Here is a 25,525-nt window from a genome sequence, read left to right as displayed (position 1 = left end):
TTTGTCTTGGAGACCATTTGGCATATCTTCTGCCAGAGATGCACGGGTCATGATAGAACCCTCGCCCTCCTTGCTGTGCCACTGCCCATGTGGAGAACTTTCTAAGGGTAACATGCTCGTATTCATGTTACATATGCGGAAAGCCAACCCATTAGCATGGGAACAAACTTCCATTCTTCAGCAATCATATTCACCCAACCACTGCTGTATTTCCTGCTTGCAAGAAACTGCATATTGACATCTTGGAATGATTTACGAGACATTTGATTGAACAAAATAAAAAAATAAATGTCAGAATAAAAATTGAAGCGTTTCTTGAAAGTGTGCAGGATGATTTTAGATGTAAAGCCTATTTTTGATTTCTCTGGTGGGATCATTAGCAACTTTCTTCAGTTTTTTTTTTTTTTTTTTTTTTCTTTTTTCTTTTTGTGAGATATTTATACGTGTACTTGGCAGTACACGTATAAATATAGATAGGCAAAGGTGAGTAAGTAATAAAGTATTTGACTGATGTGAATTCATCAATCAAATCTTTAAAAGTGTTCAAATAATAAAAAAAATGATACTGCATGCTTTTACCATTCTGACATTTTGTATGCTCATATGAGGCATTTCTTCTTGCTATGGAATAATTTAAACCGAACTGCTGTATTATTTTAAAATTCTTTCCATTTTAATTCAACGTGAATATTTTTACTCCGACTAATCTCATCTCTCTCTTTTTCTTTTATATTGCTTATAATTGTCTACTGTAGACATATGATTCGTTTTGAGTTGATTTATGTGTTAAAATAACTAAATAGCAATGCAAATTTGATTTTAGGATGTGGACACAGTTGATGTTATTTCATTTAAAAGGTGGAATAACATTATGGTTTTCTAACTTTTAAAATTATTTTTGATCTTCTAATTTTAAAATCTTTTAATAGTAGCGTTTTCATTGAGGTATTATGCTATAAGTTTTCAGACAACAATTTTTTTTTTTACACTATTTTTGAGACTTAAAAAATTAATATTGATTCAGATAATGTGAAGAACATTACATATAGGTGTGATGTGTTTAAATTAGTCCTCAGTGTTTTCTACTATATACTATTAACACTTTATCTACATGTATCCCATGTTTCATCATGAAAGCATTCTCTTTTCACACTGGTATTCAATTCCTATATCGCTTTCCTTTAAATAACCATGATCCTGAATTTTACTAGAGCTATTCGGTCTGCCAAAGTCTCGCAGCATTCATTATAATTCAAAACATATTTTAGCTTTCCAATATCAGCAAATTTTATCTTCAATAAAATCGACTAATTAGATTAATGCTTTAAAAGTTACAATTTATTGTTATAGGAAATTATTCTGAAAATGGTCATTACATTCGGTTTTAGGCAACACATGCATTCTATCAGAAAATGCTACAGTTTGAGCAGCATTGTGACAAGAAAGTACTTGTTACAATGTTAGTAGCGTATATGTATGTAAGAAAAATCAAGAATATGTAAAAGATTAAATTAGCAGCAAAAATTAATTCCCTTCTGTATTATAAAAATAGTAACCTGTATTTGCACTGTGTCATTTCGAGAAAAATATATGTCATTTGACTCTTACATAATTCTGGTGATGTAAATGGAACTAAAACTCTGCAGCTAATAATAATTTTACAGAAGTATTAACTATCCAATCAAAATGCATTGAGAACCAAAACTAATTCAGTCATACACAGTTTGAATTAAGATGTCAACCTGAACATAACGCACTTGCTTTAACCACAAAGCACTTTGTGCACGCACACTATGCACAAAGTTTACGACAAATTCGGTTTTTAATGCACACTTCTCGCATATCACAGCTGAGGCGTCTGAATGCCATTTCTATTCCTCCTCTCAACCCTTCCCCACATCATGTAATCTGCCAACAGGAAGTTATATGAGTTTTTTTTTTTTTTTTTTTTTTTTTTTTTTTTAACTGGGCTTTTGCGCTACGTGGCAGCTTCTTCGTAAAAGTTACGACACGCGCATGGTCGTAGGTGAAAATTCGGAAAGTATTTTTTTTTCAAATATTTTGTAATTTTGTTCTATTAATTAATGTGTATTATTTAAATTTGTATAAATTTGACTCTATAATTTTTATATCAGTTTTTCACGGCAAAAAAATATGTGCAACCAGCTGATTTTGCTCGCATTCTTCAAGAATTATTTGATGAAGAAAAAGAAGACGAGGAAACCTTTTGGATGCCAGAATAATAGCGATCTGTGTGAGGAAAATATCGAGATAAATAATATCAGCAGTAAATCTGAACATTATATTTCAGATGATGATAGTAATAATGATATAGAAAAATGGAAGGATGATGATATATTCTATGTTAGTAAAGATAAATCTTCTAAGTGGCAAAATCAGAAATATACAAACTGCTCAAAGACGAATATTGTGAGCATTAACCTGGCCTACAACACCATGCTAAGGATATAAAGGATGAAATAGGAACATTTTTGAAAATAGTTGATATAAATATGCTTGATGAAATTTTGGAATGTCAAATAAATATACAAGTTTACTAAAAGGTAAAATACTCAAGAGATAGAGACTGCACTGAGTGGAAATGATGGCCTACTTTAGATTGTTATATACCATAGGAATAAAAAAAGGACACCATGCAAATGCGAAAGAATTGTTCTCAAGTGATGGCACTGGAATTGAAATAACGAGAGCTGTGATGAGCTACAAGAGATTTTAATTTCTGACAAGTTATCTTCGATTCGATGATAAATCAACAGGACAGATGAACATTGAAACTAACTTGGATTTTAAAATATAGTTATTAAATAATAAAGTTTTAAATTTCTATAATAAAATACATCATTTCTTTTCCACCTGACTAATATAAGCATTTAAAAATAATTTACTATCATTTAAATGTGACATCATTTGTAGTTTACAATAATAAGGTTAATATATTATGTTTTAACAAATTTATTACCAACATTCACTCATTTCTGTCATTTTTCGTGCCAAAAATGGTATAGTAACAGTTGTGAAAAATACGACGTGCGGATGCTCGTGTAAAATTGTCAAGCGCGCGAGCTGGGAGGTTAAACGCTTTGGCCTAGCTAGACTGCTGCTTCCTTCTTGGTGCAAAGTTATCGAAAATGTAAGCTTTTTGGAGTAGGCACAATTAATGTGCCAACTTGTTTGTGGCCTCAACATGTTTGCTGAAGTAACTGTACAAAATATGTAAATGTAGCATTTCTCTTTTAGTATTTGTGCATAGTTTCCTTCAAATGAACCTTAATAAGTATTTTTTTCACAAAAATTTAAAAGTATTAAAATGGCCTCTAATTAAGGTGTAAGTGGAATTATAATTAATTCATAATTGTGATTAGATTATATCATTGCAATTAGATTATGCACTTATAGCATAATCACATAAAGTAATGAAATTAGAGTTCACAAATACAATATAATTACAATGCAATTACAATAACCTATTAATACCATAATACAATTACAATGTAATTTAAATTGGGTACTAGAATTGCATACCCTCCACTCAAAAGGAGGTACTGATAAGCCTGGAAGTCATTATCAACAAAAAGCCTGTTCAGGACAGTTTGCTGACAATTTCCACCGGGCGGAAAGTACGTTCTTCAGCCCGGGCAAATCATGACAATAAAAATCATTTAGTCTCATGATTCACTACATTTTAACATACTTTTATTAGAAGAATAATTAGAACCGACATGACAAATATCTTCGAAAAATAACTGTCAAATATCTGTATCCATTAATTGATCGAGTTAAACACTTTTAAGTATATCAGAATAACAGTTCTGTATACCTTAAATACACAAATTATGGCAAAAGTTAAAGTAATATTCTTAGAAGAAGCATATGATATTACTCACCAGATGCAAAATTATAGTACATTTTTTGCCATAAATACAGGTTAATTACACAGTAGTAAAATGTGTAAAAATTAATGATAAGTTTATCAGAAGTGAATTAATTTTGCAAAAAAACTTTCGGCACTTGAAACTTTTCTACACCTGGAGGGGGGAGAGGTCTAGTAAAATTAGATTTGTTATAACTTGATCTAACACCTTCTATATATGGATCACTAAAGAAATAATTACCATGCTTAAAAAACAGATGCACATACCAGTTTTTCCCCCTTGTTACGTTTTACATTGAGAAATAACAAACAGTACAATGGTGAAAAATACTATTTTTTAAGTTTTGTTAAAATGAAGGAATGCACATACCATCTTTCATTCAAGCATTACACTGAGATATAACATGCAGTATAACAATGAAAAATTTAGATAAATTGAAGTAACACATACCATCTTTTATTCATGCACTACTAAAATGAATAAAACTATTATGCTTAAAAAACAGATACAAATAATAACTTATTTTGTTCGTTACCCTTTACACTGAGATATAACATGTAGTATGACAATGAAAATTACTATCCTGAAGTTTTTTTGAAATGAAGGAACATGATTTTTTAAAGTATAACTCCACATCCCGCACTGAATAGTCAAATTTCAAACGCATGTTTATGAAGGTTCACTGAAGCAGCACAATGACCCAGTACTTCAAATAAAGCAATATGGAATAATATTATGGGAAAATTTATGCATACTTTTTTCTACTGCATGTCGTCTGATATGATCACACATGTGCCTAAAAGTGTATCTAAAAGAAAAACAAGGCTATATTTCAATATTAACAAAAAAAATTGTTTACAGATTAAAATTCATTCATTTTCAAGTATTATAAGAATCACGCATGAAACAAATCTGCTTTCCCATACTATTAAGTAAAAGTTAACTGAAATTTTATACTGGAAAATATGCTATATTTCTATATATTACAAACAAGAAAAAAATACCATAATAATATACTCATAGCCTAGGAGAAAGTAACACAGAAATTTGTATACTTGTAACCTAGGAAAAAGTAATACATATTACATAAAATACAGAAGTTATTTAACGTAAAACACACATATCTTCTAAAATCTCCTTTGTGGGTTTATATTTCGATTATTAGTAGAGGATGCAGGAATAAAGTAATTTGACTGATATTTAGCATATAACGACAACACATCACCCCTTAATGCTCTAAGACCTTCAATAGTTGCAACATTCTTTGATAAATTCTCAAACAATTTCATTGTTTCCTGTCTAATACTTTCGCAACTTTCAGCATTTTGTTCACTCGTTATTTCATTAATTATCGCCGAACGTTCTTCGGCATGCCTGGAATCCCTCTGAGTCACATCAATTACCAAATTATCTGAATGAAACTCATCATTTTCTGACACACCAGATCTCTGAACTTCAGTTACCTGGTTTTGACATACGTGATGAATATGCTTACAAATACTGAAACGGATACTATAATCAATACAAGTACAGGAGAATGCATGAATACAAATATTACAGTCATCACACCTTATGCTACATGCACAAGGATCATGAAACCGAACATCATAAAATGTAATTTCTCTTGAACTAACAGCCTTCGAAACTGACCACTGTTTCTTAGGCTCGATTTCAATTACCTGATATTCAGGCATACTCATACTCTGTCTGTGTCGTTTACGAATTTCTGTGACCCTAGTTGTCAATTTATGACGTTCTAAAGATATTACACGATTCATCAGTTTCCTTGCAATAGCATTTAACACCAAAGATAAAGAATAATCTAGTCTCTTTATCACCTTTGCATTACCATGTTCATACTTAAGCTGCTTGTGCCACCTTTCAACTTTCATGTTTGTATTTACCCCTAATCCAATTCGATAGCAATAGGCCCATTTCTCAGGCTGAGACATATAATTTTTGTAGAAATATTCTCCAAAAGCTTTTGTTTCTTCATTAGACAAACAGCTGGTGACAAAGATATCCGAAATTCTTTTGAAAGACACTGTGTCAATTTCGTGCATTATTTGCACTAACTCATTTGCAATTTTTAACCTTAAGTCACTGTTTTTTTATTTTAGATAAGTTTTTATTCCATGCTCTGCGAACATGCCAGCTACACAAAAGACACTTATCAACTTCACCAAAAACCTGACACCATGCATTATAAAATTCCGGAGCATCGTCTGACATGAAAACCTTAGGTTTAAGATTAGGAACTCTATCTTTAATAGCTGAAAAAAATGGTATAAAAGTTTGTGCTGTTATTTTTGATGAATACAAAATAGCAACAGGAAAACCTTCATGATTATCATCATTGACAAGTACAGAAGTTAATTGAAATCCATACTGATTCATACCATGAGTAGAGTCTATCATAATACAGCTGCTGTTTAATTCCAGCAACCTAAGTTGGGCACCATTCATAACCCCTAAAAGGAAATCATCCCTTGATACACCTTGAAAACCTGGCAGTTTGTCACCAACTTTCTTGTACAACAAAATTGGACAACCAGATTCAGCTTTCATTTTCTGGACTTTTAAGTCCACCGATACTGCATCATTAGTGTCAAAAACAATTTCATTATTTACCTGAATACCTCTAGAAATATTTTGTAAATCTTTTAAGTGAGTAACACCAATTCTTTTTGTTGGTGAATAACTACTTTGAATGGACATTAAAATCTTTTCTTTTGGAATACCTTGCTGCATCATACCTGCTAATTTAGATTTTTCAGTTTTTGAGAGCGGCAATTTCCCAACTTCATGCCTATGACCAACATGCACCAATTGGTAACTAACTTTAATTTCAAAAATATCCCCGATCTCTTTCTCTGACACTTTTATTTCAGCAGGACATGTTTTCCCTATTTTAATTGAACCTCCACATTTCATGTGACGTATTCTGTCAGTTTTTATTTTACATGAACCACTTCTATTACATAAGAAATAACTACGAATTGTCCCATCTGCCAAACGTTTAGTCGTTCGTTTGGTAAAAAAGGACTGACTACTTTTTTCAACATCTTCTTTCCAATTTTCGAATTCAGATTTAGAATGAAAAATAAGTTCCTGAAAATTTAACCTTATATCTGTATGGACAGAATCTATGTGGTCATGCAACTCTTTCATAGAAGTAAACCTTTCATTACACAGAGTACAATCTCTTTCATTATAAGTTTCCAACTTATGTTCAGAATGAAAATTTCTTATGTGTCTATATAAATTACTTTTAACAGAAAATGAGCAGTCACAAGAAGCACAACAAAACCTGGAACTTATCGATGACATATTAGTATATAAAATATTCTTAGTGTTATTAGTTTAACAACATAAGAACTCTGTAGTTATCAGAAAAATACAAATGGCAATCTAAATAGGAACACTTGAAAAAACAGTAATATTTAGATGATTTTTAAATTGCATCAATACACAGAGTCATTATCATGGTGTGTGTATATATAAATATGCTGTAAATAGCAGCTGTATAACTTAGCGCATAATATTCATAACAAAAAACCAAAATTATTGTACGGAAATATATATCAATAACGCTGTATTTATAATCAACCAAGCATAAGAAAGTTTTGAAAAAAAAAAAAAAAAAAATACTTTTCAGTTTCTTCTGTACCTATGAAAAATAAAAATTGGTACTCGAAGTAAGTATTCCCAAACCAGAGTTTTTACATAGAAAAAAAGGTAATTAATGGAAATGTTTGTTACCCAAAAAGTAAAAAATCAAACTTTAATAACGCCCAGTAATTAATTAAGGATAAAAACAGTGCTGAATATATATGCCTTATTACTTCTGAAATAATAATCAAGTTAAGCACGATAATAAACAGAAAATTAACTTGAAAAATCTGAAAGGAAAACCTGAAAAGAATATTGTAAAATCTTAAATTAGCTCACAGATAAGCAAAAGATATAGAAAATAACTTGTAAATTTGAAAAAAATAATAGCTTTTAAAATCTGAAAGGAAAACCTGAAAAAAATAACTCGTAAACTCTGAAAAGAATATTGTAAAATTTTAAATAACAGCTAAAAAAATATTGTAAAATATTAAATAAGAGCTACAAAAATAAGCAGAGAAAAAATGCTTTACTTGAAGCGCACACTGCAAAATCTGAAAGGAAAACCTGAAAAAAAAAAATTAACTTGTCAAACCTGAAAAAAAATAACTCGTAAATTCTGAAAAGAATATTGTAAAATATTAAATAAGAGCTACAAAAATAAGAGAAAAAATGCTTTACTTGGAGCGCACACCGCAAAATCTGAAAGGAAAACCTGAAAAAAAATTTACTTGTCAAACCTGAAAAAAATGACTGGTAAACTCTGAAAAGAAAAGTGTAAAATTTTAAATAACAGCTAAAAGAATATTGTAAAATATTAAATAAGAGCTACAAGAATAAGCAGAGCAAAAGCGCTTTACTTTTGAAACGCACACCGCAACAGTCAAGAGCAAGAATGAATACCACACTCTCTGCCGGTTCCCCCTCGCCACGATCAACCTTCCACACCCGCTGTTTCAAGTGGACTTTACCAGGCGGCAAAGATCAAAAGGATCTGGTTGGGATTTGAGATTGTAGTCACTGTTTCACACAACACAGAATGAAGCTAAATACAAAATGCTATAAAGTACTGCAGATATTTTTCCAAATTTCCCCCCTTTTCCGATTGAAGAGCTGTCCTTCGTCCATAAATGTCACATGACATATCTCATGACAGGTAGGCGCTCAATCCCGGAACGAATGCTATTGTTTGCTGGAAGAGTCCAAGATTTGTAGGTGTGGTACGTGAAAGTAGGGATGAGCTAAGAGGAGAAAGGAAAAGGAATTTTGAGTATAGGGAATTTCAGTCGTTTCGGAATTGAGCGCCTACTATGAACCGGCTACTGCTTTGTGAGTAAGTGTAGTATTTATTATTCTTATTGATTGTCTGCCCTTTTTTTTTTTTTTTAATTATGATTACCCAATTTTGAAAATTCTGTGTTAAATTTAAATAAAATCTAAAAAGAAATAACACTTGTTATTTTCTATAAAAATATGGAAATACATATATAAAACATAATAATAATATATAAAATATATAAATATACTTCTCTATAAAAAATGGAATTAAAAGTTTCATGTGCTTCTACATCTCAGATATCTTGCCCTCATTGTGAAGTAACATTCAGTATTAAATGTAATATGTACCAACATATCAGAAAGTATCATCCAGAAAAAGAAGTTCACAAGGTTTGTAATAAAATTTGTGGTCTCTGCAGTCTTAAATTCCAAACAATGAAGGAATTATTACATCATATAGAAACAGATCATACTGATATAAATTTGGAGTATGAAAATCAAGTATTTACTTCTAAAACTGAATTTGAACACTGGAAGGAAATGATGGAACGAAATGCACAATCTTCTTTCATTATTTCATCCAGTAAAAAGGCAGTAAAAGAAGGAACTGCATCGTATTATCAGTGCCATAGAAGTGGGCAAAGTAAAATTAAAGAGTCAAGAAAACGTAATATTAAAGTAGCTGGCTCTATTAAATGTGGTATTACGTGTCCAGCATACATAAAAGTTTTAGAAAAAGAAAATGAAATAAAAGTGGAATGTCAGTCTGTTCATGTCGGTCACAAAACAGAAGTGGGAAAATTGCCTCTCTCGAAGACAGAAAAAACTAATCTAGCTAATTTAATGAAACAGGGAGTTCCACCAGCAAAAGTATTGTCAAAAATTCAAAAGTGCTACACACCTTCAAAACGGTTGTGTATAACAAATTCACAAGATTTACGAAATATTCGTAAAGACTTTGGGATTGACAAAGACATTATGCTGGATAAAAATGATTTCGTGTCTGTAGATATAACAGTTAGAAAACTGCAGGCAGAACCTGGCAATCCAGTTTTAATATATAAACAAACTAATGAAGAACTGCCTCAGTACCCAGGTCTATGCAAATCGGACTTTTTATTAGGTATTATGAATAGTGCACAATTAAAAATGCTTGAACGACATAGTAATTGTATCATGATAGATTCTACCCATGGCACAAATCAGTATGGTTTAAATTTGACATCTGTTTTAATTAATGATAACAATTTTGAAGGATTCCCAGTGGCAATCTTGTATTCTTCAAAATTAACCACTGAAACGTTTGCTGCATTTTTCAGTTCCATTAAAGAAAGACTTCCAAATTTGAAGACAACAGTTTTTATGTCTGATGATGCTCCGGCATATTACAACGCATGGTGCTCTGTGTTTGGAGGGGCAGATCATCATTTACTTTGCAGCTGGGATGTGCAACGTGCATGGTTCAAAAATTTGAATTCTTAAGTTCGAGATCCAGAAATAAGAGTAAAGATTAAGTCAGAGTTACTGAAAATTCTAAAAGAAATCGATATTGTAACTTTTGAAAGACTTTCCGATGCTTATATCAGTGATTATGTGTTGCATGATGAAACTCGAGCTTTTGGAGAGTATTTAACCACATACATGCAACGTAAGAAACAGTGGGCATATTGTTACCGAACTTATTTGGGTGTTAATACAAACATGAAAGTAGAGCGGTGGCATCGGCAACTTAAATACGAAGAAGCTAGTGGAACAGTTATTAAAAGATTAGATAAGTCATTGCATTTTGTTTTAACTGCAATAGCCAAGAAATTAATGTGTCAAATCATTTCTGTGGAACGGCCAAAATTAACTTCTAGAATGAAGGAAATTAGAAACAAACATGAAAGGAGCAAATTCATGGCTGATTACGAATTATACGAAATAAAGCCAAAACAGGCATGGATTGTATCTAGAAGTCAAGAAGGACTGATTCATACAAATAATGTGTATTTTGAAAAAGTGTGTTATTGTAACATTCGATGTCATGAGTGCGACATCTGCATTCATCAGTTTGTTTGTTCATGCATTGATTATAGTGTGAGATTTCAGATATGTAAGCACATTCATTATGTATGCTCAGTTTGTGATATAGATTGTGGTACAAATGTTTGCTCAGAGAAAGATGATTTGATAATTGACGTATCTGAAAATGATGAGCAAATTGAAGAACATTATGCCATCACACAAGAAATCAGAAGAAAGGAACATTCAGATTTTGAAAAAGAAAAGGAAGAGTGGCATGCAGAGTTTCAGTTTTTAACATCACAGGCTGACACAGAGGATAAAAAACAAAAGGTGAGAGAATTCCTAAAAACTTTAAGAGCATCTTTTGCTACTTGTGAAAAACTGCCAACTATACCTTCAAGTTCAGAATGTGTTAATGAGCCAGTGAATAAATTTATAAAGCATCAAAGGAGGTAATATGATGATTTTAAAAAATTCTGTGTGCATTTAATTTAAAAAGAAATTCATAATTTTTGTTAAAGTTATTTATAAAGGATGTTGTTAGCAGAATTTGCTCTTTGCTTAATGAAACTTCATGTAGTAATTGCCAGTCTCAATTTAACTTAATGCCTTTCAAATGAACAGAAATGCAAAAGTTTTGCTTCAGTATTTCCAATTGTTAAATATGGTAAAAATTAACATTTATTTCATAAGTACATAAATTTAACAAACTGATACTTCTTAGGAAACTGAATCAGATGTCATGCAAGTTTTTATAAAGCCAGCAATAGAATTAACCTGGTTTAAGTAGAAATATCAAATTAAGTAATTTGATAGCAATTTTGTTATATTTTTTACTAACTACTATTCTTAAAATACATTGATTAATCCGACTGAGTGTAAATTGGATATTGAATTGTTATTACAATATGTTAAAAAGCAAAATAATAGATGAATACCTAATAAAGTACCTTATATTTTTATTTTAACAGGAACTAACTCCTAGCCCGGGTCTACGGACTGAAAATAGGGCATGGGCAGGGCCGTAGGAGGAAGTTCGCTACGTGTGGTCAACCATGAAATTGTAATGTACGAGTATTTCTTCAGTAGAATTACAGTGTCTGCAAAAGAAATTTAAGAAACAGCTCAATGATTATAAATAGTACCATTAACTGCTATTATTAAAACCAAAAGCAATATTAATGTATTTTTAATTAATCTTTTGAAATTATATCTCTGTATATTATATAAATTATCTGATTTTTGGGGATGGTCTGCCCTCCTAGAAAGTTTATGGTTGAAATAAATAATTTTTTACAAAAGACGTTACCCATTAATTCTTGATGTATATAATTATTTACTTACTCAATGTTGCCAACAAAGGGATGTTTCATCCTGCTGATATTAACTTTGTTTTTTAGCAGTAAAAGTGATTACACCTTCAATAAATGCAGCCTAACAAAAAAAAAAAAAAAACCTTTGGTAAAAGTTTACAATTGGGTGCCCCTTGTTTATTGGAGATTTTTTTTTTTTTTTTTTTTTTTGATGTACAGTAAGCACAATTTCAAGATGGATGCTACACAAAACCAAAATAAGAAGTCAAAGAATTGCACAAACTCTGTGTCCATGTACACATCAATCTGTTAACACTTAACATCCCAGAATTGCACAAACTAGGCATTGCACACTGCCTTAAATTTGTTCATGTACACATACATCTATTTTCATTTTAAAAAAGTCAAGAAACTAAAACAAAGTTAAAACTATCATGGTAACCAGAAATGAGGTTTCATTGCCAAAATTAAAAAAAAAAAAAAATTGTCACTAATCGAATGGGCACCCAGTTCTACACTAGAGCCAAAACTTTTCCTGCAATACATACACACATAAGGTGCAACTGGACACAGAACTGATAGTTACAAATTTAAAAGGTTCTAGAACATAGCAGCAGTTTTCATATTGCTATATTGTAGAAGATGAACTCAAAAACATGATAAAACAAATGTCGTAGTGATCGCAGACACTTAAAGGAAACAATGTTTGATATTTGGAAGAACCGTTTAAATTAACAGTCAGCAAATGCATTGTATTAATTCTCATGAAAACCATTTAATGCTACAGAAGTATGTGATAAAAGTAACAAGTATGCTTATCATTTTATTGTCATTGTGATGCATTAAATATATAGTTGCTGATTAACATTAAATATTATATATATGCATAAAAAAAGTTACAGCTCTTCGCAAAAGTATAGCATTTCTAGGAAACATTCTCTAAGCTTAAATAACTACAATGAAAAGCAATTACAGTAGTGCCCGTGTATTTGTGGGTAATTAATTCCAGAACATACGAATAAACACTATGTAGAACAAAATATCCATGTAATATATATAAGGTGATTAAGGCTGATCTTTGGAATATGGTAACAGGTAGTTTGGTGACATTTTGGTAAGGCGATAAAGGTTACTAGCTAGGACTTTAGTGTACAGGGATAAAGTCAAGAGTGTATGCAATGCCATTTTTGTGCAATTCTGGGATGTTTTTTAAGTGAAAATAGGTCAACGTGTACATGGATACCGTGTATGTGCAATTCTTAAAAACGCAGCAAGCAGTTTGCGATTCTGCACTTTCTCCCAATTTCGCACCTAATCTATGTCATGATTAAGAATTTTTGTTCCATAAAAGTTCTAGTATAAGCGTAATTCGGCTAGCAGATTGTTGGAAAAAATGTTGAGTAAAAAAAAAAAAAACATGGCTTTACTTCGTGAAAACAAAATGGTGTCCAAAACAAAACTAGCAGGTTGCTGTAGCAGGGTTGGTCGCCAAAAAATTGCCAAGTTACCATAATTCGAAAATTAACCGGTGATTAAATAAGATATCAATATTAATACTGAATGATAAAATACATCGTATACTATATCACTTTATAGACTTCATTTTTAATACAATAATGAAAAATTTACTCTCCTCAAGTTTTTTCCTCGACAATGGATAAAACATCACAGCTACTCTCAAGTTGAGAAGCATTGGTAGCTTCAAAACTCCAACAATTAGAAAGCACTAAAATGTAAAAAAAAAAAAGTTTCCGAGTGCAAGAGATGCAATTGAATGTAACTAAAGAAAAGCAAATAGTTAAAAGTGGAGCTGAGAGAATTTAATAGAAAAAATCTGTGTATGCAAGAAAGTTTGATGCTTGACCATTGATAGCATCGTCCTCTGCTGACACTTACAAGCATCATGAGGAAGAGATCGATTAAGAAGTGTTCAATTCTGAGCAGCAATATGTAACCTGAAAATACATACATTCCAATGTAACATTTCCATTTACCCATTTAGTTACATTTATTACTTACTTACTTACCCCCAGCTCGGCTGCTCTACTGCCTGTTAGATTACTACTATCAGCATTTATACTCAACTGGCAGAGCATTTTATTGTCGCTAGGCCTAGCCAGAAATCTCTACAGAATATTAAAATTTGTTGCAGAATTTATAAAGTTACTTGGGAAGATGGGTAAAACACATGCATGTGAATATAATTGGGGTTACAGTGGGAATTTCAGTGCTTAGCTTGTTTCTATGGTTGTGTTTCATATTTAGCCATACACTATTTATCACTAGGCGTAGAACTTAAAACTTCAAGATTACTTTTTCCACCATTGTTATATATAGATACCAGGATACAATTGTACTATTGCTTTCTACGTGGAAGTTTTCCTAGCATTTGCAGTGTTCCAGAAGTACTAAATGTGAGATTGTATTGTCCTATGTACAGGTATTAAAGATGGACATAATTGTTTAAAAACATTTATACACAAAAATAAATATAATTGACAGGTGTAAATTGAAACAATTAAAAGAAACATATAGCTGCTATTAAAATAAATTTTAAACTTTTAACAGACATGATTTAACAACTAAAAATTTTTATTTTTTACTCTTAACAGTTGATTTTAATGCCACCACTCACTAATCACTACGATGAACTCTGGCATATGGTTGAAGCTGCATGGAATGAAATACCATATCTAATCATCCAAGTTGTGTTTATCTCGATGCTGAGCTGGATTATAACCATTGTTTTTGCTAGAAAGGACAGCTCTGTGCACTGAATTATGTACGCTGTGTACCTCTAATCACCAGAAAATTTAATCATGTTTTCTTCCCACTATTCTGTATATATGTGTAATAAATAAGATTCTGCTATTTGCTTTCCTTCCTGGTGTAGCACATTTAATATATAGCAGTGTATATGATATGCTTATGGAGGAGTAATCTGCAAATCCCAAATGTTATGTAATTAATACAATCATATGTTCAAAAATAAAGTATCAATTTGCAGACATTGTCACGTCTAAATTTAACAAAAGCCAACAATATTACTATTAATATTCCTTCTAAACAATACATGAAAATATATTTTCACCATCTTTAAAACCTACACTAACATGAAATTTTGAAAAACTCCAGTATTTGTTTATTATCCCAACCCCCACCAAAAAAGAAAGATGCATATTGAATGTCTGCAATGCTAAACACCACATAAATTTATGTTTTATGGACATCTCAATGACTAGATATTTATTAAGCATTGGTTGGAATCCATCAGTCATTTAGCTATCTCATCACTGACAATCCAGTGGGTAGATGACTACAAAATGTTAATATCTTCTTCAGGATTCAAATACAGGCCACATGATTATGGAAATCACTAGAAAGCCCAGCAGTCATACGAAATGACCGCTGTTCTAGATATTATAAGTAATTAAAATTATTTGTGCAAAGGCATCTGCTTATTTAAACTGAATTACCCAGGGCAGGCAGCGAGGACGCCCCTTTGCTTACTGCCCCACGAGGTTGTCCCCTTCTACTTGCTTAAAGTAGAGTGCAATGAAGGAAATCATTGGCGGTACATTTCTTAAGAGTCACTGCTAGCTCAATAAATAAAGGTGATTTAAATAATAAAATGTTAATTCACATGTCAAAGATCTCTTTGTACATAACATTTCTTGTGTAGATCTTTCCATCATTTTTAATATTACGTCCGTCCTTTCACGAACTCTTGAACAGGCAGCATGAAGTTGACCATGTCCAAATGCAGGCTCAGGTAAAAAAATGCCAGCACACTTAAGCGTTTGGCCCTGAGACTTATTGATGGTCATAGCAAAGGTAAGTTGTACAGGAAATTGTCTACGTCTCAATTGAAATGGCAACCTTGTGCCATGGCAACTTCACCCCATTGGGTAGTACAGTTACGCAAGCAACTAATAAACTATCGGGGACAAACAGACACTTAAGCCGCATATATATATATATATATATATATATGGGGTGGAGTAACACCATCTTCTCCGAAACAGCTGGCTCCCGGCTTAGTGAAGCACACTGTTGGATTCCGCAGGTCCATGGCACGCCATTTTGACCATTCGTGTCTTCTTGGGACTTAGACTAGCCGAGATATTAATTAAAAACTAATTTTCCCATTTGTTTTCCCTAAATTTTCCACTTTTTTCCTTGGGTTTTCCCTTGTAGAGGGATTTGGCTACGTGCCAATTTCTTTTTTTCTCGAATATCTACGGAACGGCGCCGTGTTGAAATTCAAAACGCATATCTTCGGATTCCAAAAAATTCTCTGAATTTATCAATACTGTTCTCATCTTCGTACGACTTTAATCGGCCGAGATATTAATTAAAAACTGTTGAAACATTAATTTCCGCACTCATTTTTCTAAGTGGCAACAATAAACTATCGGCGACACACACTTTAGCCGCTTATATATATAAAGGTATCGCAATCACCAGGCAACACAAATCAGGGCTGCGACCACATAAAACTGTGAGTAACTACAACATGCGTAAACATACGTACTATATCTGTTAAAAATAAAAAATAGTTTTTTTATTTATTCTGTATAATCAATGAAGCATTTCCATAAATTATTAATTATTGAATATTAAACTGAAATCTGTCTATTAAATTATAATCAAAACATACACATAGCTATTCCTCCTTTGAGATTTCAACCAGAAAATTACTCGTACAATAATATTCAGAAGTGTGTAATTTATTTTTATGCCATTTATAAAATTTAGTATACATTTATATATTAGATGCAATATTTTACATGGGCCCACCAGCGGCTGAGCGGTAAAGTCGCTGAACACTGGTAGTTCGGTCCGAGGTTCGAATACCACAAAAGGGCTGGCTGTATGGGCGTTTTCGTGGTTTTCCCCATGTGTAACGTGTATACAAGCCAGTTTGCCTTAGAAAATCCTCCACAAAGGCATCCCTCCCATTAAGCAGATAGCCCTCGAGGCTTTGCCATAATCACACACACGCGCGCGCAATATTTTACATTACAAAGAATTTTATTCCAAAAAGTCTTGTAAGAAGCATATTCATTTTCTTATTCCTTGCAAATTTAATTGCAAAAAATGTTTCATACTTTTAGTTAGCATTTTAACTGTATAGTGTTTTTGCCTTTTCTTTGTTCTCTCTCTCTCTCTCTCTCTTTTTTTTTTTTTTTTTTTTTTTTTTTTGGTTAAATTACTTTTCAGACATTTCCAATATTCTTTAGTTTATCAGCGCTTAATTTTTTTTTCGAACATATCACTTGCTTTAGATAAATTAACAGATTTTGCTTGCCTTTCAAACTGCATTACTCAATTTAATATCAGTATGTCAGATGCAAAAAAAGAAAATAACTCCCTTCAAGATTATACCAAAGCACAACATTGCCAAAGATTTATTTGATTAGCACGAGTTTTAAGTAGTCATTTGGAAGAAAAAAGCATGCGTATTTTTGTAAATTTATACATTTGTAATACAGAATATGAGGCAGATTTCCCCAGAAAGTTCTCCATGCAAAAGGACATCCTAAACAGATAGCCACAGTGCAAGTTGCCAAACTCTAAATTTGTAACATATCTAAATCAACAACTGAAAGCAGTGCACAGGATTGATGTTAAATAATTTTCGTTAAATAAGAATAACAAAGTACTGTTTACTTTTTAACTGGACTTTATTCCATGAAACAAATTTATTCTGTGTAAACTGAATTTGTTCTTTCACAAGTGAATACAATACTCTTTTCATATAAAGAAAGGTCTTTTAAAGCTCCATCAAAATATATGATACTAAAACACATTATTTATTTTGTGTACCAGATAAAAGAAAAGTTAAATAATTATGTTTTGTTGTTATTATATTAGAGGTAAATGTTATAAATATCAAAAATTTACAGTTACAATTTTCTACAATACTTTAAGTAAACAAAAACTTTACAATTACGTACTGTAACTTCATGTAATACTCTTACTTTACCGTAATAACAGTTCTAATAAATATTAAACTTCGTTGGAATAAACAAAATTATGTAATTTCGCCAAAACGTTATGCCTTTAAGCAAATTTTAAATAAGCATACAATTTTACATTGCAAAAACGTATTTATGTACGAATTTTTTTTTTTTCATAAATTGGTAAAAATTAATCCGTACTTAAACATAATGTTCAATAAAACAGTGCATAAACATAGCAGTAAAACTCCTTCCAAGGTTCGGAAATAAGTCAGCGAGCATATCCCTTTTTTCCCCAGTACCCACTGAAAGCCATTCCACGATCTAATTATTTCCGTTGGAAAGCATTCCGGCACCTTTCCTTTCTATTCCTCTCACCTACGTATATTGAACTCGCCCAGCTAACAATAGCATGCGTTCCGAGATTGACGGTCTAGTTCTCATGACCTCTCATTTCTCTCAGACAATAAATCCGTAATTGGAACTGGGTACTTCTCACATTATTGCCAAAGTCCTAGGTAGTAACCTTTATCGCCTACCAAAATGTCGCCAAACTGCCTGTTACCATATTCCAAAGATTAGCCAACCATTGAAAGTTAAATGTTCAACAACAAAAAAATAAATAAATAAATAATTAAAAAATAAATAAAAATTTAATGAGTACTCGTAAAGTTATTATTATTTTTTTTTATTTATTACGTGCTCCACCCTTAGGCACTACATGGACAGGGAGGGATGTCCCGTGGAGGTCTTTTTAAGGGAAACTGGCTCGTATCCACGTTACGCATGGGGAAAACCACGAAAACGCCCATGCAGCCAGCCCGTTCGCCGGGACTTGAACCACGGAACGAACTACCAGTGTTCAACGGCTTATACCGCTCGGCCACTGGTGTGCTACTCGTAAAGTTAGTGGAGCGAAAATGTCTTCTGTTAAGGATGCTTAAAATGTGCTTTTTCTGAGTTGTTTTAAGCATACTTTATTGTATTTTTCCTTAATCTGAACTATTTTGGCGTATTGTGAAGTTTTATGAACCAATTTGCATAGATCTATTTAAAATTGATTCGATAAATAAAAATTAATTTTGAGATCAAATCAGAGATGTTTTATTATTATCGAAGTAAAATTCTGCAGATTAACTTTCAACTTTGTTTTGAAAAGCACTCTGAATGTTTCTTTTGGACTTTTTTCCGTTCTCTTGGCAAATGCATGACAGAATTATTTTTTGAAAAAGCTGATGTCTTTTGCTTATAAGAATGACTAATGCAACTGTAACCGGGTCGCTGTAAAGCACATGTTTCCCAGTAGCTCTTTTAAGATCAGGTGAGGGCTGTGTGATCACCGAGCCAAGCGGCAGCACGATCGCTGCGCTCCGTAAAAAAGTGAAAATATTTCCTTTCCTCTTGGTGATTATCAATTAAATTTCTTTGAAAAATCTTTATTTTTCCCCTACAAAACCTATATCATTCCAATGAATTTCGGATCCGATGTTGACGAGAATATAACAGCGGACAATGTAAGGATGTACTCCAAAAGCCTGGAATTTTAAGATAAGTACTTTTCTTTCATCTAAACTAAATAAAATTTCTATAAATAAGTGCCTTTAAATCAATAAATCTTAATTTTTCATCAGTTACATTAAAAAATACTTGAAATTGCCACTGCTTGTGGCTTCCTTTGTGTATCAACTCGAAACAGACGCCAGCGTTATCAGTTCACGTCTGTCTAAGGCTCCTATATTTAGAGGAGCCGTCTGTCAACACTTACAAAGCCCTTAAGGAATCTGGAGAGAGGGAAAATTTGGGGATGAGAGGGATAATTTGGGCATCGCGCTATTTCCCTCTCGGATCTTCTGGATTCTCTTTTCTTTCTAGATCGCTTGAATATAGTTTCGCCTTTAAATAATATTATACCTCACCGATTTTTTCTCATACTGTTCTTTGCTATCTGTTAAATGTCCATATGTGAGGGATGGTTTATTCTTCACCGCCTTAAATGAATTTTTAGAACTATGAGCTTATATAAATAACAGTGTGCCTCATTGTGTTATATTAACATTATTTAACTAGTAATAAATTATGATAGTTAAATTAATAAATACTGTTTAATTTGTGTTTTTAATACATATACTCAGTTATTTACACACATAAATATATATATATGTATTTTTATTTTATTTATTTATTTATTTATTTATTTTTTTGGGTGTATGCGGTTGTGGTCTTGTATTGTATATGGTTCTATGTTGTTAGTCTGGTGCTGCTTTTTGAAAAATGTATGAAAATGTTGAGAATGAAAGTAGCATAAGTTACTTTGGTTAAATTAATATATACTTTTGTTTGATGACCTTTGTTGATATCTCAGGATGCAAGCGTACATATTACTTTATATTCCATTCTAAATACCTTGATACGAAGCATTTTAACACCGTCAATATTTGTTTTTTGCCCAATAACACATCTATTCACCATTACCAAACACACCTGTGAAACACTATTTATTGTAAATGAAGACAGTTTCTTCTCCTTTTAACTACACTCATGGACACAATCGTATTTTAGGATATTTTCTACTTCTTTTCCTTTTCTTTCTATAGGCCCTTTTTTTTTTTTTTTTTTCTTCTCCCTCTATTATTTTTGGGCCAATTATTTTAAATTTTATTTTGTCCCATCTTTTCTTCCTGGCCTTTTGAACTCGTACAAGATGTACGAAGTTCCTTTTTACTCTCCTCAAATACGAAATTGCCCCTCATTCTATATACCTTTCCTTTGCACCTATGCTTGATTTTTCGCCCATTGGTTGCAGAAAGACTTAGCGGGTGCAAACAAGACATCTGTCTACTTTGTCTGTCTGTCAGTAGCTCTTTTAAAGTGTCCTGTTTTTTCTTTAATTGGGTCAATCTCGTCTAGAAGATCAGACATTGCTTTTGTGTTATATAACAATTCTTTCATCTTATCTTAGGTTAAAAAGCTCTTCTTCGTAATGAGCGTTTTTATTATCAAGGGGTTTTATAAGCACCCAATTCTTCTTTTATTTAACATATTTATTTTTTTAACTTTAAAACTTCTTTTATTTAACAAATCTTTAAAAGTATATATGTATAGCTCTTTTAATGTTAATATATTGCGAGTTTGATTCTTACTCTTTTTTGATCTGTTATGTAACTAATTCTGTGTGTGAATTAAGATAGTTTAATGTATAACACCTGCTTCAAAGCTAACAGTAAAGTTTATTTTGTTTATTTGTCATTTAAAATTACCTGCTTATTTTCTTTTGGTGCCGTCTTTCTACCAGGGCTGAAATTATTTACTCTTCTCGAAGATCATTATCCGTAATAACTGTCTAAATATTTTTCCTTTCATTGTTCATGTTGTACCCATACATTAAAACCGCTTTTGCTAACTGAACTTCTGTCGTATTAGGGAAATCATTTGCTTTTCTATCGACTGCAGTCATGATATTACTAACAATGTAGCACATTGCTGGAATTTAAAACAAAGAAGCTACTTTTTGAAGTTTTATATATTTAGAAACAATATTAGCTATTTCTCTTTGTGTATAATTATTCCTTAATGTTAAAGTAGTTAAAATCTAATGATTTTTTTTTTCCCCCTTGGCCTCTTCTAGTGTAATTTGTCATCACTTTTGTGCACTTTTGGATTGCAGAACATGATATCGTGAAAGAAAAAGAACGGAGAAATAGTGCAGAGCAAAAAGACATCTGTGGCTGGTAATTCTTGTTTTATGTTAATTTTATTTCCACTAGAAATGCTTGAATGTTATAATTTGTATGTCCTTTTTCACAAGTAGCTTTATATTGGAGTTTTACTAGTTATTTTACGTGAACGCTTCATATTACATTTTAATGTTTAGGGTAGCATTTATGCATTAATTTCTTAGGTTTTGAATTCCGTATTGAAGTGTCTGAATTGGTGCTTTCTTTATATTGTATAGTAATATTCGAAGTTAGGTCGAACTGTTAATCACACTATAATTGTCAGAAGTCTGAGATTTGTTAGAGTTCTGTTGCTTCGTAGTGGTTTCAAATTTACTGTTGTAGTGTAATTTTTTCCCGAGTGGCCTCCTTTTGCATTATGAGGAGGAGGCTAAACATTTTCCTCTCTGTGTGGCCTAATATATTCCCTGTCCAACAGGGTCTCCTCTTCCCAACAGGTTAGTGTAATTGCACTGCCTGTGTATAAACCAATTTTGTTTCAGATTTTTTCCGAATTTAGAGTCTCTCTATCAAGTGCTATTTCTCTTGAAACCATTGAAAGTTAAATGTTCAACAAAAAAGAAATGTAAATAAAAATTTAATGAGTACTCGTATAGAAAGTTAGTGGAGCTGCAAATTGTGAAGTTTTATGAACCAATTTGCGAAGATCTGTTTAAAAGTGATTCCACAAATAAAAATTCATTTTGAAATCAAATCAGAGATGTTTTATTATTATCGAAGTAAAATTCTGCAGATTGACTTTCAACTTTGTTTTGCAAAGCACTCTGAAAGTTTCTTTCGGACTTCTTTCCGTTCTCTTGGCAAATGCATGCCAGAATTATTTTTTGAAAAAGCTGATGTCCTTCGCTTATAAGAATGACTGATGCAACTGTATGCGTGTCGCTGTAAAGAGCACATGTTTCCCAGTAGCTGTTTTAAAGTGTCCTGTTTTTTTCTTTGATTAGGTCATTCTCCGCTAGAAGATCAGACATTGCTTTTGTGTTATTTAACAATTCCTTCATCTTATCTTCAGTTAAAAGCTCTTCTTCGTAATGAGCACTTTTGTTATCAAGGGGTTTTATAAGATCCCAATTCTTCTTTTGTAATTTTCTGATTCATCGTTTAACTTCTCTGTCTTCCATGTGTGAAAATTCTACGGCATCGTTTGCTTTTGAGATTTGTAAGATTTTTTGGACATCATTTTCAGTCGATGGAAATTGTTTAAAGTAGCAGATAAATTCTTTCCGGTGTTGATAATTGAATGCTGCAGCACGTATGAATGAAATTCTAGCAGTGGACAAATTAAATGGGATCCCTATAAAGTATTTTACTCCTGGACCATGGATTAGTCTTTAACAGTACTTGTGTAAAAACAGATTAAAGTATATGAATTCCCTGTTTAAGAAAGGAATTTCTTTATGACAGTATGAAGTGTGTATCATAGCTGAAATAGCGAGGTGTTGCGTCTTCAGGGAAACAAAATTTGTTATTCTGTAATTTTTACTGAAAATGTGTGTTTAAATTTTGTTACCTAGATAACCTATTTTTAACTCTTTCTATATGAAAATGAAACCAAATACAGACAAAAAAATAAAATTGCATTCCTTCCCTTTGTGCAGTTACTCGCATTTTTAACATAATGGGAGGCAATTTTAAGTTTATAAAATTCTGGCTAGCTGCAATTATATATTGCACTTTTAATATTTCAGTTGTAAGTGCATTGCACAAAGTATAAAAATGTGTGGTATAATATGTTAAAGAAAATGTATACTCTTTGTATTATTTACAAAAAGATCAGCTAGATGAAAATTAAATACAGGGAAATCATATTTTAATGTGAAATTTAACACTGCATTTCTTCCGAGAGTTTTTTTTCTCCTTCTGGTACGTGCGATGTTATGGCTAAATCCATGCAGTCGTTCGGATGTTTGTTTGTTATTCTGTATCTGAACATTGATTTTAACAAGTTCGTTGTTGAAAATCTTCTTTCACATTTTTAAGTAGATGGAAAGAAGGAATTTATCTTTTTAAAAGTTTAACAGTTCATGATTTTTCTGATCTAGGACTATTCAAATGGCTTTTTGTGATATTCCTTATCTTAATTAGGATGAAAATCAGTTATTTCCATCTCTAGATCAGTAGAATTGTTAACCTATTTGCAATCTTTTACCATTTTTCTTAAATACTGGTATTATGTAATGGGTTTGAAGTGAATGAAGTAGTTGGCCTAATTTTAAATACACTCAAAACATCTAATTTAGAAACTAATTTAAGCTCGATGAGATTTTCCAAATGTTTCTTTCAGTTTTCTTACATTTCACGCTTTAATTGTCCAGATTTTCAAAGTGGCAAAACGTACATTGCATTATGGTAAAAATGTATATTCCTTATATTTGTGTAATATTTTTACAAAATTAATTTTGATTTAAAATGAATTTAAAATAACCTTGAATTCAAAGACTTAGTTTAGTTCTCTCCCCCCCCCCTCAGGTTTTAAAATTTTAGTTGTTATGTCTGTAAGAATGACTAAATCGTAGAACCAATTATGGTCAATAATTTCTTCATAAGTTTCGTTTCTGGATTTTGAAAATTCTTCTGTGAAACGTTTGTAACCGAAGCTGGGATGGAACCCAGGCGGCCAGACAGAATGTACCTTCCCTGAGTGAAAATTTCTATCATTTCACTGAAAGTGACATTATAGTATTTCAGAATAAACCCTCGTAACACTAATAAATGTATGTAGGTTTTTTTTTAATGTTTTTATAAGGCGTGTTTGGTTATTACAATATTTTGAGCTATTATATTACTAAGTCTGTATGTGAGTTGAGACATTTTAATATAGAACACCTGCTTCAAGGCTAAAAGTAAAGTATTTGAATTGTGTTTCACCTTTTGTGTGTTTTTAGACGTTCGTTCTACTCTACAGTTTATGGAATTTCTCGGGATTTGGACATCTCACAAATCTGACAAAATTTCATTCCTATGTTTAGGTTTTATAGTACAGTAAGTTGAGCATCCCTACATTAGTATATGACTGATTCTTTCGAAAGAAAAAAAGAGTATCTTAGTTTTGTTGAATTTTTGGTCAAAATTTTAGTATATAAGTAATTGCAATAGCTCTTTCACGAAATTTCATTTAAATTTTTTGCAAGATTTCAAAATGCTGTATCATTCAATGGCATTTGATGTGTTTTGGCTTGCTGTATTAAAGCTGGGCTCGAACCCGGGCAGCTAGACAATATGTTCTTTTCCTGAGTGAAATATTGCTATCATTTCATTAAAGTGACGTGGTAATATTTCAATATAATTTCTCGTACATTGCACTAAGCCGTCCTCTCTCGTGGATGAGTGTATCTAAGTAAAGAACTTAAAATTAGAAATGGTTCTTACGTTAAAATTCTCAATGAAATATTTCTTTTATGGTTTATGACTTTTGTTTCCAAGGTGTTTTCCGAAATCTGTTTTTAAAATGGTGTTTTTGATCCGTTTCTAAAAAAAATCTATAAAAGTATATATGTATAGCTTTTTAATGTCAATATATTGCGAGTTTGATTCTCACTCTTTTTTGATCTGTTATGTCAGTAATTCTCTGTGTGAATTAAGATAGTTTAATATATAACACCTGCTTCAAAGCTAACAGTAAAGTTTATTTTTTTATTTGTCATTTAAAATTACGTGCTTAATTTCTTTTGGTGCCATCTTTCTACCAGCGCTGAAATTATTTACTTTTCTCGAAGATCATTATC

General features: G+C 31.8%; 2 long non-coding RNA genes across 2 annotated transcripts in view; both read left to right on the top strand.

Moving 5' to 3' along the window:
• LOC146992752 (uncharacterized) overlaps window positions 1-25,525 on the top strand; it is a 139,881-nt gene that overhangs the window by 92,659 nt on the left and 21,697 nt on the right. The gene's annotated exons all lie outside the window — the stretch shown is intronic.
• On the top strand, window positions 8,563-12,092 carry LOC146992753 (uncharacterized). The gene is made up of 2 exons (XR_015038919.1): window positions 8,563-8,838; window positions 11,762-12,092. It is a non-coding gene; the product is annotated as an uncharacterized LOC146992753 (long non-coding RNA).

The sequence above is a fragment of the Stegodyphus dumicola genome, chromosome X2 (genome assembly GCF_044657685.1).
Source record: "Stegodyphus dumicola isolate Sdum_Otavi_A_Nest chromosome X2, ASM4465768v1".
NCBI lineage: Eukaryota > Metazoa > Arthropoda > Arachnida > Araneae > Eresidae > Stegodyphus > Stegodyphus dumicola.
Note: the sequence above shows the minus strand (reverse complement) of the source record. Positions and strands in the feature narration are given on the sequence as shown.